General features: G+C 41.0%; 1 protein-coding gene across 7 annotated transcripts in view; it reads left to right on the forward strand.

The window, feature by feature from the left end:
• Window positions 1-17,659, forward strand: part of LOC128328439 (uncharacterized) — a 48,598-nt gene that overhangs the window by 10,182 nt on the left and 20,757 nt on the right. For 5 of the 7 annotated variants that reach the window (XM_053258433.1, XM_053258432.1, XM_053258431.1 and 2 more), the window contains exons 1-2: window positions 14,556-14,794; window positions 16,893-17,030. The exons of 1 other annotated variant lie outside the window; for it this stretch is intronic. The gene's annotated coding sequence lies outside the window, so the exon portion shown is untranslated. Of the gene's footprint in view, window positions 1-14,555; window positions 14,795-16,892; window positions 17,031-17,659 lie in introns of those variants that run through there. One more of the 7 variants, XM_053258436.1, reaches the window with a different exon arrangement.

A 17,659-nucleotide genomic window follows, 5' to 3' on the forward strand; every position in this document is an offset into this window, starting at 1 on the left:
TGTTTTGAGTGTAATTTTGGAGGGCTTTTTTTTCAGTAGAGCTGGTCTACTGATTGGGGTCAGCAGGTAGACCAGTCCTCCGAGGCAGGCCAAGGTGCTAAGTCTGGAGCGCAAACTTGGTCTACCCGTCTCATGCAGCTGCCTGGGTTGGAGGCCTGGTCTACCTTCCATGTGAGGTGGGTAGACCAGGCCTCCGCTCTGGACTTGGCATGTAGGCCTACCTCAGTGGACTGGCCTACCTGCTAACTCCAATCGATAGATCATCTCTCCCTGGATGAAATGTTTTGAGCTCAAAACATTTTTGCACAACCCTATTGTAGGCAGGAATCACTAGCTTCCGAATCTTTGCTAAAGATTTAGCATCTGAATTGCTGATACATAGTATCAACCGTAATCAGATATGCATATTCCAGAATTCATTTGAGTCAGGAGGTCATTTATGGGTTAACACTTTCACTGTTACATATTTAACAGGGATTCAAAAGTGTAAATGGGTGTTAAATCTGTAATTCCGCTCTCCTGTGTAATATTAGACCCAGCTATTTCATTTATTGCAAAATAAACATGAAAATTCCACAGCTCAGACAAGCGTTCTAAAAATTCACTGCAAGATGAATACATTATCCTAAGTTACACTATTTATGCAAATGTTGTTTGATAATTTGAGCTAATAAATCAATTGGATTAAATTTAGCAAACTCAAGCAGTGTCCTAATTGCAAAACAGTAGAAGGGGAAGAGAAGGTCAGAAGAAGGGGAAGAGGGACCAAACACATAATAGTGGAGAACAGAATTAGGGGCAGGAGACTGAAAAGCAAGGAACTGTATACTCTAAGGATCTATTCACACAACTGTGTTTGATAGCCACAGGAAAATGTTGAAAATCTGCCATGTCTCTTGGGCTTAATGTGTACATAAACATTGTCTTTGTTCTTGCCATTGATGTATTGTATGTATATCTGTGTATAGGCTTGGGGTAGAGTTTAGAATGTTCACGTCAGTCATCAGTTCTGTAGACTGATGGGTCAGTAGGTATTTCTTACTGGATGCTTGAGATCATTATTTTTCTGTTAGGATGATCTTTCACTCAGAGTAGGACTGCTGTTTATGATTTAGTAATGGTTAAGTAATAAACCTTAGTAACTTTGTTCAATAAACTTAACAAGCCTCAGTTTCTGCTCTGTCTGGACCTGTATTATAAAGTTTTGGTTAAAACTGGTTTTTGCCAATGTAGGCCTGGCTCCCTTGGTAATGACTGATGATTTTAATCATAAGTGGAAGACCTTGCTTAAAAATAAACTTCTTCAATTTGGGTTCTCCCATGAGGAAATTCTTAGATTAGGACATGATCAGGCCTGGCAGGTTATTAAGCAGCGTATTGCTGATTCATAATTACAAGTGGATACAGCCTGTCTAAGGAGTGGTATATGTTTGGGGAAACAACTTTTTAATTCCAAACTGGCAGCATATTTAGATAATATTCTTATCCCTAAATTTAGGCGTCTGTTTACTCTTGCCTGCCTAAACGCCCTTCTGACGGCTATCAGGAATGGTAGATATAAAGGGATTCCTTTTAACTTAAGGATTTGCCCCTGTGGAATGGCTGCGGAAGAAACTAACCCTCATGTTATTTTATAATGTGAATTTTATAGTGATGCTCGAGAAATCTATAGTGATGCTATAGAGAAATTATACTAATTTCTCCTCTTTTAGGGAAGTTTCCAGGTCACTCTGATGAATTTTATTTAGAGTTTTTGTTATCTAACTTTTGCTACATTGTTTGTATCACACGCTCAAGTCTTATGTAACGTTTTTTGTTGTATTATCTGGGCTATGATCGTAATAAAGTTTATTCTATTCTATTTTGCTCTGTTACACTCTGCTACATAGAGTTACAGTATGGGGCCCATGTAGAGAGAGAGAATGGGGGCAAGGCACCATTTGATGCTCCGCTTCAGGCAGCAAAATGTCAAGGGATGGCACTAATAAGATCATTGGGAAGCAAATTATGAATATGCACTGAACGATTACAACTAAAATAAATTAAATTTCAAATCAATATTTCACTGTACCATTTGGAAGTTGTCTAATTTGTATTACCTGTACAAAAGGGAATCTGGTGCTGTTGTGCTTCTGTTGTCCTATGTTTTTGTTTTGCAGTCATCTAGCATACATTTTGTGCTGCAGCTTGCGTCAGCAAGGAATTGACCTTCATTTAAGCTACAATGACAACAGTGTATGCATACTTGATGTGTAAATTACAAAATGCATGAAATGTTAATGCTGGTTATACTATACAGTTCTTTTATACTTGTAGACTTGTACATGCCAAAGTTGATATATTTGATCCTTGGAGGATACTGCAATTCTAAAATACTGCAGTGAATCTCTTCTCCACCCCTCTTTTAATCTCACTCAACCAGAAACTGTTTGTTGGCACTTTTGGACATAGCATGAAACCACAGGTTGATGAACTTGAAGTTAATTCTCAGGGCTTCTTCAGAAGCACTTCTGAAGATGAGGAAATTGGTGAAAAATTCTGAAAAGTGCGTATGCAGGAGTGCATCTGCTGCTAGGGGTGTGCACAAAACCGCCTGGCCCAGTTCGGTTTGAGTTTGAACTGGACCTGAACCAGACTGGGCAAGTTTAGTTTCCCCCCCCCACACACAAACACTGAACCATGCCCCATTTTGGTTTGGGGGGAGGGGTTCCTCAAACTTTTTTCATTTTTTTCTTGTTTCTTTAACTTACCCCTCTGGGGGCTTCTACAAGATGGTGGGGGGGATCCGTGGTGGTTCCCCTCCCCTACTGGCCTTCCTTTATGCAAAAATCATCCCTTTCCAGGCCTATTCCCCAGCTCTGTGGGCATTTTGAAGTCTGCCACACATGAACAGTGGAACCTTGCATGGCTTGGATCATGACCTGGCCATGCAGGGTCCTACTGCACATGTGTGGTGGCCTCCAAAATGCCCACTGTGCCAGGAAATATGTCTGGAAAGGGCTGAAGACCACCCAAACTAGGCAATTTTTGCTTGAAGGAAGGCCAGTGGGGGAGGGGGGAACCTCTGTGGACCCCACCACCACCTCGTAGAAGCTCTCTGGAGGGGGTAAGTAAAAAAGAATTCTTGTTTTTAAAAATGGCTTGACAAACCCCCGAACTGGGGGAGGGTGTTCAGTCCAGGGTCAAGCCAAACCGGGAGTGGTTCAGCTCAGTCCCGAACTTTTGAACTGAACCAGTTTGATATTGAAGTGGTTCAGATTCGAAACTGTTTGCACACCCCTATCTGCTGCACAAGTGCTTCTTGTGGCTGCACACAAATAGCACTGGTTAGGATGTCCACCACTGGCACCCCTTCCAAGTTAGACTTGTAAATGGCCCACAATGATGTCATTGGTAGCAGTTTATTCAGTGTGCAGAGCATGCCAAATGTCAATTTGGAAAAAAAAGGCAAAAAATAATATAAAATACACATGGATATATGAAATCAGGATGGTTTTAATAAGACTTTTTAAGACTCTGGTCCCAGATGCTGTGTCGTCACGGCACTGGAAGATGGAGGAATGGAGAGAGAGCTACTGTCTGCACAAGATCTGCCTGGCACGTATCTCTTATGATATTTTATGCCATTGCCCTCCTTTAAGCTAGAGGCTTCTATAGGAATAGGAGCGATGGGTGGGTGGAGTCAAGGATGATGTGGTGAAAGTGGTTTGGAAAGGTGGATGGAACTTGCAGCATCTCCTGAAGAAGGGGGATCCACCAAAAAACATGTCTTTTCAGAAGAGTAATTATGAGGAAAGCTAGATTCAAAACTGATAAGGGCAATTCCTATGGAAGTTACACTGTCTATATAGTGACAAACACACAATGTAGACATAGTTCATGGTTACAGCTATTGAGACATTGAACTGAATCTCATAAGCAACACTAGTTAGCTGTCCATATTGAAACATCCTGATTGCATTTTCTTCCATTTCAGAGCAGTTTCCCTACATCCTGAGATCATAATATTGAATGTTATTAAAATGTTATTTCTTATAACACTATTTTATCTAGGGAGAGGGAAAGAAACCTGACATACAATGAGACACCAAGTTGAAAGGGAGCTCGAAGAGCTGGTGTCTGACAGCTTATGCATTTAATTACTGATATGTCACAAGAAATACATGGGGAAATAGTAATGAGATGGCAGGCTTGCTAACAAAGGGGAACATTGTCTTTTTACATCTGGATCACTTAAAAAGACAGTGTGTAGATCTACAACCCCAGTTAACTCTTTAGGTTACACTGGCATTGTAATAATGCTTAGCTCTGAATCTTAAGAACAATCCAAGGCTCTGTTGCAAATGCATGTGACCGTGTCGGATTGTGGGCACTTGTTCCTCAAAAACTGATCTCCACAAAGTGCCATTCACAAATTACATTGTATGTGTGTAAAGGTGTCTGTACACATGAGCATATTCTTGCATGAGTGACTGTACATGCATTCATTTAAAAAATGAATTTGGGTGGCCCTCTCAAATGTAGGTTATGGATTGTGTGTACTGCTGTGCGCCAGTGTGAACATAATGTGTGAATACATTTACGTGCATATAACTACATCTGAGGGGGCCAGTCCATGCAGTCTATGTAACTTTTGTGTATAAAACATGTGTAAATATCCTAAAGGTATCCATGATATATGTCTAATTTAGTGAGGTCAAAATCTAATTTAAAAATGATGAACGTGCAGCCTGAAAGCTTATCTAATAATTTTCCACAGCTCCAGGCCATATACCTCCTCTATGTTTCAGGGATGGAATTTCCAGAATGAAATAGAATTCAGCCCTGAGCTACACAGTAAGATGTATGTGTATGGAACTATATTTATATAGTTCCATAGACAGACAGGCCTATTTTCACACCCAGTCTGTAGTCTAGTTCTTAGATTATTAGGAATGCTATATTTCTGAATTATTAAACTCAGTAAAGGAGTCAACAATTACTACAGTAGGAATTAAAAGGAGGCCAGAGTTTGGGCCCAGAGATTGAGGGCAGGGGGCAGAATATCCTTTAACTGGAAACTGAGGGAGCCAAATACAGTTTCCCTTCCTTTGTGTTTTTCTGAAAAAAGGAAGCTATTCACACGAATGTGCAAAACCGAGCTAAGGGAGACCAGCCCGGTTTTGCACGCACATGTGAACCGCTGGGATCTGTCCATGGTGGCAAACCGACCATGGTGGCAAACCGACCTATTTAGCCACCCAGTACAATAAGGTTAAGGAAGCAAGCACTCCATTAACCCTGTTTTTTTGCTCATGTATCAGCCATAGCTGGCACACTCAGGGAGGTGGGATTCCCATAATACACCATGGACTTGTGCGGTACATTATCAGAGCTCCAGCGAGGAGGACGCACGGTGGCATGACCTGGCACCCTGACCCTCTGAGCTACCAGGAGAGCCATTGCTCATCTGGGCGGGCAATCCTCCCACCCAGGGAAGGGGAGACATCTGTGGGAAAGGTAGGTTTAACCCACCTTCCCCACGCCCATGGGCTCTTCTCACGGTTTGTGGGAAGAAGCTCAAGGAGTTCTTGCATTGAAGGAAGATTCCTTGCTCCAGAGGGCAAGTTCTGGAGAAAGATTCCTTGTTCTGGAGGAAGGGAAACTGTGGATGTCATCCAGGCATGTCTTTGAACATGCAAATCTTGGGGGTGGGAGGGAGAGGAGGCTTTCTCTTTTGTGTTTCCTTATGACATCCAAAATAGGGATTTGAGCATCTCCCAGGAAATGTATGGACTCTCCCTGTATTAGAAACCCATCTCTCCTCACAGGGGAGGTTCTCCACAGCCCCCTATTTCGGATGTTTCAAAAAGCATGAATGAAAACAGAAAGTATTTACACATGCTTCCTGGCTTCCCGCCTGACATGCTTGAACCCAAAGCCACTTCAAGTCCCTCAGTGTTACCTCTCTGTCAGACTCCCAGAGGACAGGGTGGGCTCCTAGCACTTCTAGAGAATGACTGGGTAAACACCAAGAAAGAAAGAAGCCAGCCTCAGGAACACCTGGGGAAGAGGTTGGTTTGTCACCTGAGTCCTCCTCCTGGCTTGCTGCATTCAGCTAGTTACCTCTCCTGGAGAACTCCAGGCTTCCATACTCAGAAGCAGCTCCTTGTCATCAGTTGCCTTGTCTTTAAATGCCCCAGCTGACAGGGCTTAAAGCCTGCTTCCAGCCCTGCCCCTTTCCTGACCTTGCTTCCTGTTTCCTGTCCCACCCAACCTAGATGTCTCCCTGGAGCTGTTTCCTGCTGATCTCCCTGCCTTGCTCTCTCAACCCCACTGAGATCTGACTAGCCTGGACCCTTCTCATCTTTACTGCTCCCTGAAGGGAACAAAAGCTGCATAGGAGGGATACTACACCCTTCTCCAGACTCCACAGGGCCCCCTAAGCAACCAGGTAACATGGCATCCTGACACCCTCCATAGAATTTGCCTTTCAGTGGAGAGGTGCACCTGGCAAGTTAAAGGAGTGCAGACATTCCATCCTGTGTAGTCCTTTACATGCATATTTCATAGTGCACACGATTCAGGGGACACGATTCATGGGGAGGACAACTTCTCAGCAACAATTGCTGTGTGTGTGTGTGTGTGTGTGTGTGTGTGTGTGTGTGTGTGTGTGTGTTGCGTCCTTCCTTGGCTGTTATTCATCCTCAACTCTTGCCATGCAAGCAACACATTACAGTATAATGTTGCATGACGCAAGGCTGTGGTGGTGATGAGAGATACATAACAAAGGAGTTTTTATTCATGCTCCCAGACCTTAGTGTTAGCTAGTGGATCAATAACACCACTTGCAGAAATGTTTACAAAGCCAAAGTTTCAATCCCAGTGTTGTATTCTATCTAGCAAGTGTTTATGTTTTGTTTATTAGAAGTTTGTCCCAGTTGGGATCCTGTAGCAAGTGTGTGTGTGTAGGGGCGCGCGCGGTGGAGTCAGAAAGGTAAGAGAGGGAAAGGAGGAGGAGAAAAATTGAGTTTCTAAATAAAGTTTATTTAAACAAATATAAGATTGCTTTGTGTTTATGAAGGAAGCAGCTAATGTACACACCCAGGTACACTACTTTTGAATATAGTTAAGCTCAAATCAGTATAATTTATCTATTTCCAAACACAATATTGTCAAGGTGCAAGAAGAACCAGTTGCGTACAGTAGTCTGCAGTTATATTGATGGATGAACTGCTTCCACTCTTGAGGATTTCCTTGCAAAACTGAGTCTAGACCTGAGAAAATACTGAAGATAATTGTTTTAAAAAAACAATTGCAGGAAACTTTGTTGCCCAAAATTTCATTATGGGGTGGGGAATTACTGTGGGACTTCTATCTACATTTATCAATGCCCAGCTTCTCATTTTTAAATATCTGACAACTATATGTTGTTAGTACCTCATTCTCTGTGTTTGCTGGGAAGCCTTTAGACAAAGCTTCCTTTCACTGGGATTGTAAAATATTTGAAGTAGTAATTAGTGAATGCCAGAATTAATTTTTCTCTGATAATTATTCCTCAGGCATAGTTGACAATCCCAGGCATTTACTTCACTCATTAAAATTCAATAACAATTTCTCCAATGGCTTTCACTCACAGTAATGACATGCATTATTATGCACCACTAATTTCTGTGAAGAACAATAAGGGACTGTTTTCTTGGCATCCACAATTCTACTAATCTATGAATCTCTGTTCCTGTTCTACACTGTTCTAGCAGGTCACTTAAGCAATAACATGGCAACCTATTTAAAGACTGTTTAAATTATTATGTAATATGAGGGACCAAGAAGCTATACAAACGGATATTCCTTACTATTTCTCCAAATTATTCTGCATTAGTAGTTCAGTGGATGGGGCATTCAATTAAGAATATAATTTTAAAGAAATCTGCTATGTATGTTATAATTTCTTTTACCTTATGCTTAATTATTCTTTTTCAGTGCAATGGGTCAGCAGAGTCCTCAAAGCATCTTGAAAGAATAGAGTTCAACTGTGTGTTAATAGCTTATATTTGTGGTATTGTGGTTTTATTTCCACAATACCACAACATAAACGTTATGGTTTCTCGATATTTTGAACACTTTTCTGGTCATTATAATTCCACTCACAATGCTAAGGTATTATTCTCAATAGGGATGTGCACAAATCAATTTTTATTTATTTGATTTGTGCCTGAATTGAATCACACCTGATTTGTTTTTTGCCTGAATCTTCCCCCCGCCACAATCACCCCAGATTTGATTTGGATTCAGTTTGCTTTGGATTCAGATCAATTCAGAGCACTTATAAAGGTGCTAGGGGTATCAAATTTGGGTGTTGGGTAGGTCCCCATGGGTACCACCTACCAACCAGATTTCAAGGCAGTGGGGCACTTGGTTGGTTTTGGTTGGTGTTGTTTTTTTTAACTGATTTTGTATATTTCCACCACAGGAAATAATGGGGATTTGAAGTTACCCTATCCTAACCTTAATATGGATCTCCAGCTTATTTTTAATTTAATTTAACCTTTAAAAGCTAAGCTGTAGCCCTTGTATAAGTGGAGTTGTGGAGCAAAATGTGCAGTCACTATTTTTCAAGTGTTTGGATTCTTTGGTGTATAATAATTTTAAATCCCTAGGATTCATTGCACCCCTTCATTTCTTCTGTTCATTTTGACTGTCATTGGACAGTGCCAAATGTCAACTGCCATGTGCCAACTATACCCACCCCACCCCACACCTGCAAGGCAGTAATGTACTCAGGTTATTTTTTAGGAATAGTGAAGTGTTTAGATTCTTTGGTGTCTTAATTACACACCTTCATTTCTTCTATTCATTTTGACCCCACTGCTTGCGGGGGGTGGATTAGTGGTATCACATGTGCCTACTACTCCCCAGCCCACAAGCCACTGGGTACTCAGTTTATATTTTAGGAATTTGAGGTATTTAGACTCTTTGCTGTGTAATGAATCTTCATAGGGATTCATTATGAGCAAAGGTTATTAGTCACCAAAGAGTCTAAACACTTGAAAAACTTCCTAGAACATAAACTGAGTTAGTACTCCACTGCCTTGCGGGTGGGAAGGGAGTGTAGTTGGCACATGGCAATTGACATTTGGCACTGTCCAATAATAGTCAAGCTGAACAGAACAAATGAAGGTGTGCAATTAACCCTCAGGGATTCATTATGAGAAAAAGTTATTATACACCAAAGAATCCAAACACTTGAAAAATAGTGGCCGCACATTTTGCTCCATAACTCCACTTCTACAAGGGCTAGAGCTTAGTTTTTAAAAAAATGAAAGCTGGGGATCCATGTTAGGGTTAGGATAGTGGGGAAATGACTTGACTATTAAACCAGAGGTTGTTGGTTCGAATCCCTGCTGGTATGTTTCCCAGGCTATGGGAAACACCTATATCGGGCAGCAGCGATATAGGAAGATGCTGAAAGGCATCATTTCATGCTGCATGGGAGAAGGCAATGGTAAACGCCTCCAGTATTCTACCAAAAACAACCACAGGACTCTGTGGTCTCCAGGAGTTGACACCGACTCAACAGCACACTTTACCTTTGGGATCTTTATAAGTGGTCTGAATTGATCCGAATCCGAATCAAATCCAATTTGTATCTGGGGTGATTCAGGGGACAGATTCGGACACAAAACAAATCAGGGGTGATTTAATTTGGACACAAATCAAATTAAAAAATCAATAAATTTGTGCACATCCCTAATGGTTTGTTTGTCTTCTCCTTACTTGCTGCCATGGATTCAAACTGAGAGGTTCTTCCTCTCTCTGCACAAGAGACTGTTAGCCTGTTTATTGTTTTCTTAGCTTATGTTTAGTAAGTAATAAATATCACACACTTGTTTCTCGTTGAAGTTGTCTCCTGTTCAATTACTTATAGAGAATAAGTAATTGCTTTGCAACATTTGGTTCGATTTTCATTTTTTTAAAAACATATGAGTCATAAGCACCCTCAAAACATGGCTGAAAGCCCCATGCCAATGCTGTTGTGCTCTGAAATCCTTCTCCCCTGCTTTTCACAGTTAGAGTGTTTGTCTGCAGAGACAAATGCTGTACTCATGGAGAAATTATTCCTGTGATTAGAGTGCTCTAGTCTCCAGTATTCACGGGAAGGATTTCTTTGCAGACAAATGCTGTAACCATGGAGAGTGGAAAGGCAGGGTTTCAGAACACATTAGTACAGGGTTTGCGGGTGCACTTTCAGCGATGCTGTATGTGGATTCAGCACTCCCAGATTCCATAATTACTAAACAGGCTTTATCAAATCACACATGATTTCATTTTTGCAATCCATTAATTACTGATGATTAATTACTGATGAATGGATCATTGACTGATTTGGAACTCATCATTTACTTTTGCAAGCAGCAGTGCACCACCTCAAAGCTACTGCCCCTAGTCCTGCTAGGATGTAAATGATGTATAAAGAAAGGTCCTGAGTTCAAATTTCACCTCCACCATGAATTTACAACAAGTTTGAACATTTTAATTTTATTGACATAGTTGTTGTGGTTTCTTTGCAAGTATGCCCCTTGCACTTTCCAAAAATTTACTTTATGCATTTTCGAGTATGTTTGGAACATAGGAGGCTGCTGTATACTGAGTCAGACCATTGAGCTATCTAGCTCAGTATTGTCTATACAGACTGGCGGCGGCTTCTCCAAGGTTGCAGGCAGGAATCTCTCTCAGCTCTGTCTTGGAGAAGCTATAGAGGGAACTTGAAGCCTTCTGTTCTTCCCAGATCGGCTTCATCCCCTGAGGAGAATATCTTACAGTGCTCACATGTGGTCTCCCATTCAAATGCAACCAGGGTGGATCCTGCTTAGCTAGGGGGTCAAGTCATGCTTGCTACCACAAGACCAGTTTAATTTGGGACTTTGTGAAATGACATATTTATGAAGTGAAAATGTATATTTTAAATTTGACTTATACTGAGTTTTTTCGGGGAAAAGAAAGGTAGAAAACAAAATTTAAAATGGTGGTATCCAATATTGTATACACACACTGAATTTCTCTCTTCTGTGCCACTGTTAAAGATACATAAGTTCTGCTTGGTTTTGTTTTGGTTTTGTTCTCTTACCGGAGTATTTGAGTGTTTAGAAAAATCATAATGCTGCTTATGAAGTGGATGGCTAAACGGTTCTAGTAGATTGCTCTAGGACAGACAATAAAATGGGGAGAGCTGTATTCAGGAGTCCCTTTTGCAACTGACTATAGGCATATAATATGGGAAAAGGAGCCATATTAAGAAGTCTGAGTGGCTGAAAGAAAAGTAATTACTAGAAATACACTGAACTAGCTATTATTTCAAAAGGCTGGATAATGTGTGATGTGTTTTTATTCAAAGTGCAATTACTATGTTTGCCTAATTTATGCCTGTAGAGTTCTCTGTGGTGAGAACTTCTCTCTCTCTCTTCTACTTCCTGACTCATAAATCAGCTATCTCAAAAATAGAGGAGAAAAGTTAATCGGGATGGGAAAGACTTGCAAAAGTGCCAAATACACTTAAATAGTGCAGAATTTTAGATGTTGGATATCCCAATTGAGTTGGTTTCTATAAGACAGTGACAAATTTAGGATAGGGCAAAAGTGAAGCAACATTCTGGCCTTTTGATCAACCACACCATAGTTCTTTTTCAACACAGTAGCAGATTCTGGTTCTGGATGGGTAAAAGGTATGTTTAGCAAGTAACAATTTATAGTCCTGGAAAATTTCTCTGGGAAAGTTCATGAGTCTTATAAAAAAGATTATTTTGACTTTTCTGAAAATAGGGAGAACAAATTTCTATCCATCCCCAGCACAGAAACTTCCCTATCTATCCCCAGCATAGCATCTTTCCAGTGTCTGTTGCTAGTGTCTACCTTATGTTTATTTTTAGATAGTGAACTCCTTTGGGACAGGGAACCATCTTACTTATTTATTATTTATTTTTCTCTGTAAACCACTTTGAGCACTTTTGTTGAAAAGCAGTATACAGAAGTGCTCTTATTGCTGGACTTCTGGGCCAAGATCCAGGGGCTCCGCACCCCCTGGGGCCCCCCAAATCCTCTTTAGTCTGGCAGCTGCTGTTTGTGTCCTCCAGAACGCACGTGTTAAAAATACTGTGTGTGTGTCACGGTGTGTGTGTGTGTGTGTGTGTGTGTGTGTGTGTGTGAGAGAGAGAGAGAGAGAGAGAGAGAGAGAGAGAGAGAGAGAGAGAGAGAGAGAAGGGGGATGATGTTTAACTTGCAGCAGTAGGGTGGGGGGCTCCAAAGGCCTTTAGGTCCAGGCTACAAAATTACCAAGGTGCACCTCTGGGTATATAAGCAGTAGTAGTGTAATTTAATATGTAAACTGTCATTGGCTGGCATGTGCCTCTACAGGGAGAAATGCACTTTTCAGCCTTCAGAAGTTGTGTGCCTGGGTCAAAGGTATTGCAGAGAAATTACTTATGCTCTATAAGTAATTGAACAGGAAACCAACTTTAAATGAGAAACAAGAGTTTGATATTTATTACTAACTAAAGCATAGGCTAAGAAAACAATAATCAGGTTAACAGTCTCATGCAGAGAGAGGGGGAACCTCTCAGTTTGAATTCAAGGCAGCAAGTAAGGAGGAGACAAACAGCGACTCCGCCCACACGCCAGTACACAGAGACAGAAACATGCCCCATACAAAGAAATTAGACCATTTCTATGGCAAAATCCCAACAATAAGACAGATGCAGCAGAGACACCCAGTTGAGAAAAGGGTAAAGGCCGTTACTCTGTTCCATGCCTCAGCTGAATGTGTTCTTGGGTTTGATGAACTATTACAGTAAATGCCTACCAAATTTGGCATCCATTCTAGGTCCATTGCATGTTGTTTTGCATAAAGGGGTGAAATTCCAGTGGGGTACAGCTCAGGCAGCTGCCTTTGCAGAAGCAAAAAAAACCCTGCTGACATATTCCACCCTCCTTATTCAGGAGGAGGAGGAAAAGAGCTACCACCACCACCACTACTACTTACTATAACAACAACTACTACTTATCTTTTGTGTGATGCTTCTCCATATGGAGTGGAAGATTGACCCACAAGATGCCAGATGGTTCAGAGCTTTCATTGGCCCCAGCAGAAAAAACTACTCACAGTTCGGACATGAAGGGCTGGCAGTGGGTTGTTTTGTTTTGCTTTGTTTTTGCGGGGTGGTGGTTAAACAATTCCATTTGTATCTGTATGGAAGATACTTCATTCTTCACTCTAAACACGAACCACTGCTGGGTCTGTTTGGGGAAAATAACTGGCTTAAAAACCAATGAAATTAGGTTCTTTGTGACTTAAGGGATGCTGAAATGTAGATGATTGTGAGTACACTTCCATCAATAAGCCCATTCAGAAGTTACTAGAAAGGATGGTGTAATCATGTCCATCCTAAGAGGGAAGGAAAATCCTGCCCTGGCCTCCACTGTCTATCATTCCTCCTCACTCCCCTTCCCACGATGCTCACACTTACAGAGGCTTACAGCCATTATCTGAGGCGCCAAAAACTGTAAATGTGAAGGGAGGCACTTCCTGGAGATGTGGGCCCAGACTATATGTATGTATGTATGTACATACATACATACGTACTTACTGCTTTTCAACAAAAAAGTTCTCAAACTGAAAGTAAAAGAACAAGAATAATGAAAAGATAGGAACATAGGATACTGCCATATACTGTACTGAATCAGACCACTGGTCCATCTAGCTCAATATTGCCTACACAGACTGGCAGCGGCTTCTCCAGGGTTACAGGCAGGAGTTTCTCTCAGCCCTACCGGGACATGCCAGCACTTGGAAACTTCTGCATGCAAGCATTTAGATGCTTTTCCCAGAGCGGCCCCATCCTCTGAGGGGAATATCTTACAGTGCTCATATATGTAGTCTCCCATTCATATATAACCAGGGAAAACCCTGCTTAGCAAAGGGGAGAAGTCATGCTTGCTATAACAAGAGCAGCTCTCCTCCCATGGTTCCCTGTCTCCCTGTCTTTGGGCTAACAGTCCAAAAAGAAATGCATGTGATACCAGCAACAGCTGCTGGAGGGATGCTGTGCTGTAGTTCGACAGTTGCTCTTCCACTGCTAAATATAAAGAGAAGCACCACTTTGAAAGGTGCCTCTTTGCCCAGCTAGCAGAGGTCCTTTACAGAATTGCATCATTCCTCACCTACAGTGGCGGACTGGCCAGGGTGTCAGCTTGCCCGATGGCAAGTGGGCCCTGTGGGCCCCTGATAAAGTGGGCCGCCTTAAACATTAGACAATATGTTAAAAATGTTAATGACCTTTTAGTAGTTAGAAAATGTAATAGAAGTTCCAATATTATTACTGTATGCAACTAAAATTCACGTCATATTACTATTTTAATATATATTTTTAATAAAATCATTTTTCAAGGATACTTTATATGTAAGAATATTACGCCCAGCATGCTTCCCTTGCAGTAAACTGTCTGCATTGATGACTCTGGGATCGTTTGCTCTGGGCTGGGGCTCTGTAGGTGCTGTCTGCTCTTCAGAAGCCTGAGGCCTGCTTCTTATCCCTTGATCTTCTAAGTCCTGCCTGGCAAGTACTGCTTCTTTTGCACCAGATCAGGCTTAATAAGGGTGACTTCTGCCCCTTCAGCCCACCACCTCTTCATCATTCACTCCCACAGGTTCCATATTCATGCTTTGTACAACACAAAAAGTTGTATAAAGATTTATCCTGCTTGGACTCAGCAAAGTTTAAAACTATTGCAGAGAAGGGCCTTGAAGATGAAGCATTGGAAGGTATTATTAAGCTGTGTCCACAAATCAGCAAAGTAATATTGGAATTGTTTTCTTTTGCTTCAAACTTTGATGTATTAAAGCTATTGCTTAATGATGGTGAGAATATGGATTCCAGTTGCAACAAGTGTAAAATTTGTAGCACTTGCCCATTGTGTTTCCAAAAAATTCTGGCATCCAACAGACTTCATGACAAGGCATATGATAACCTTTATGAACTTTATAAAGTCATCTGCACACTATCAGTTACTCAGGTCCAATGTGAGAGGACATTTTCATAGCTAAAGAACATAAAGACAAGGCTAAGAAATTCACTGTCTGAGGAGAACTTGGAATCATACATGTTGCTATCCATTGAAAAGGAATTGTTAGATGAATTGGATGCAGAAGCAATTATTGACAGATTTGCACAATCATCTAGTGAACTCAAACGATTGCTCTTAATATAGTGGACTGCCATATTAGTGGACTGCCTGTTAATGTGTAAAATGTCCAGTACAAGGAAACTATTTAAAAATACCCACCATTTATTTAATTTTTTTTAAATTAAAAATTCAATTATAACAATCTGTACTGTATACTGCCAGTAATATGTACAATATATGTACACTGTAATTATTAAAAATATACATTTATTTTGCAAAAAATTTAATTGTACCTTTTTTCCACTTACGTATTTTTGAAAATTTTATTTATTTCTTTTAAAAAGTAAATGATAGCCTTATAGTTGTGGGTGGGCCCCCTTTGTCTCCTGGCAACCAGTATTTTTAGACCCAGTCCGCCACTGCTCACCTATTAGATGTCCCTTCTGCCCAAGTGAAGACCATCTCTCTGACTACAAGGATCTCAAAATCTGTCTAATACTTGTGCAGTGTTCAAATCAGAGTGGGTTGATGCAGTGGGTAAGTCTAGCATAAGCTTGTGTTAGCTGATAACTATACATTGGTAAACATTTTAGCATACTCTAGGATGTATGAGAGATAGAGAGAACGAGTGGCTCATAGATAAGAATTTAGTTGCTCCTGTGTGATGGAACATTGAAATGTAGTCCCTGTAACAGTGAATTGGCTTGCTGTGAAACACTATAAATTTATTATTTATTTATTCATTCATTCAGCACCCCAGGTGTAGGTGTATTTCCTTTTCTCATCTGAAAGATTCCCAAGTTGGAGTCAATATGTAATGGTGGGACTACAAATCTATGAACTCCCTATAAACTTTACGATAACAAAGGACTCCTGTTGCTGGTGGTGGGTATTTTCTGGAATTTGTGCCTGAGGACTGATGTATTTTCTTAACCTTGGAATTAAAATACATTTGTTGATAATACCGTATTTTATGGACTATAAGACTCACTTTTTTCCTCGAAAAATATCCGCCAAAATTCAGGAGCGTCTTATATGTTTTAACAGTTTAATATGTTAAAACTCTGAAAAACTGGATTAAAATTAAGGTGTGTCTTATAGTCCGTAGCGTCTTATAGTCCGTAAAATACGGTAATATAAACTATAACAATAAACCAGAGTTACAGTGAATAAGCATAAATATGACAATCCATATTCGTGAAACAGCCTAAACCCATACCTGCATTATTCAATTATTTTCCAGAGTATGGATATGCTAATTGTGTGCTATAAATGTCAAGAGCAATTTATAAAGTGTGTAAATTGCCTTTTATGCTATTGGTATTAAGCTGTGTCCTGCCTGCTTGAGTGTCAGTTGAAAATGTGTTGGTTTTGTGCCGACAGTGCTGCAGCAATTCTGTAATATTGACTGAATAATGAAATATATTACACAAGGTGCAAATATTTAATATTAATGGGAGAGAAAATCCTTTCAATAATTCAGAATGTTGAACCAATATTTAAGCATTTCAAACGTTTGTACAGTTAAAGTTACCTTGATATCTTTAAGTCACCCCTGAATATAGTGAATATTTCTATTTAAGAACAATCCACAAGTTGAGATGCCTGCAATTGCAAGGCTTATAAAATCAGCATGTAAAAGGCATGCCAATTTAAAGTAGGTTGTATTACATCAATAAATTCCAGCGACCAGTTTTAATTTTGGTTCTTACACAGCCTATTTATTTTTTAATTAGAGAGGTGGCCCCAGAACAATGGTCCTTGGCCATGTTATCCAGAATGGAGAGTGGGAAAATACTGGTGGACTGCCTGGCATGAGGAGCAGACTGCTGACTTTTGTGCGGCAGAGGCCTTCCTAAGGTGTCCATGTCTGTGTAAGTGCTGAGCTGACTTTCTAACTGTATCTACAATACATATGTGGAGTTGGGGGTTGTGATCATGGCAGCAGAGCTCAGGGGCAGCCCAAGGCATTATGGAGGGCCCCTTTGGAGCCACCCCCCCCCGAAAATTAAGCATCATCATGCTTCGCCGGGCAACCACGCCAGGACAGGACAAGACAGTCCAGGACAGTCTGAAGAGGATTTGGGGGGGCCCAGGGCTGTGGAGGCCCTGGATTTCGGCCACGTAGTCCAGGGGTAGGAGTGCCTCTGGGAGAGGGGAGGAAATAAATGGGATATGAATAGGGGAATGATGCTTAACTTGCAGTGGGGGGGCGGCCTTCAGCAAGGGTGGGAGCCTCCAAAGGCCTTTAGGTCCATGCTCCAAATTTACCTAGGTGCACCTATGCTCTCACACATCAGTCCCAAAGAGCTCTTGTGATAGTTGCTCATTGGCATCCCAGTAATCCATTGCCTGAGGCACTGTTGTATTCTATCTGGTTATCTTTTGTATTTCATTGTTTGGATGTTTGTCCCAGTGGAGATCCTGTATAGAGTGTGTGGGGTGGAGTCAGAAAGGAAAAGGGAGGGGAAGGAGAAGGAGAAAATGGAGTTGCAGCTGAATA

Source organism: Hemicordylus capensis, chromosome 5 (assembly GCF_027244095.1).
Source record: "Hemicordylus capensis ecotype Gifberg chromosome 5, rHemCap1.1.pri, whole genome shotgun sequence".
Taxonomy (NCBI): domain Eukaryota; kingdom Metazoa; phylum Chordata; class Lepidosauria; order Squamata; family Cordylidae; genus Hemicordylus; species Hemicordylus capensis.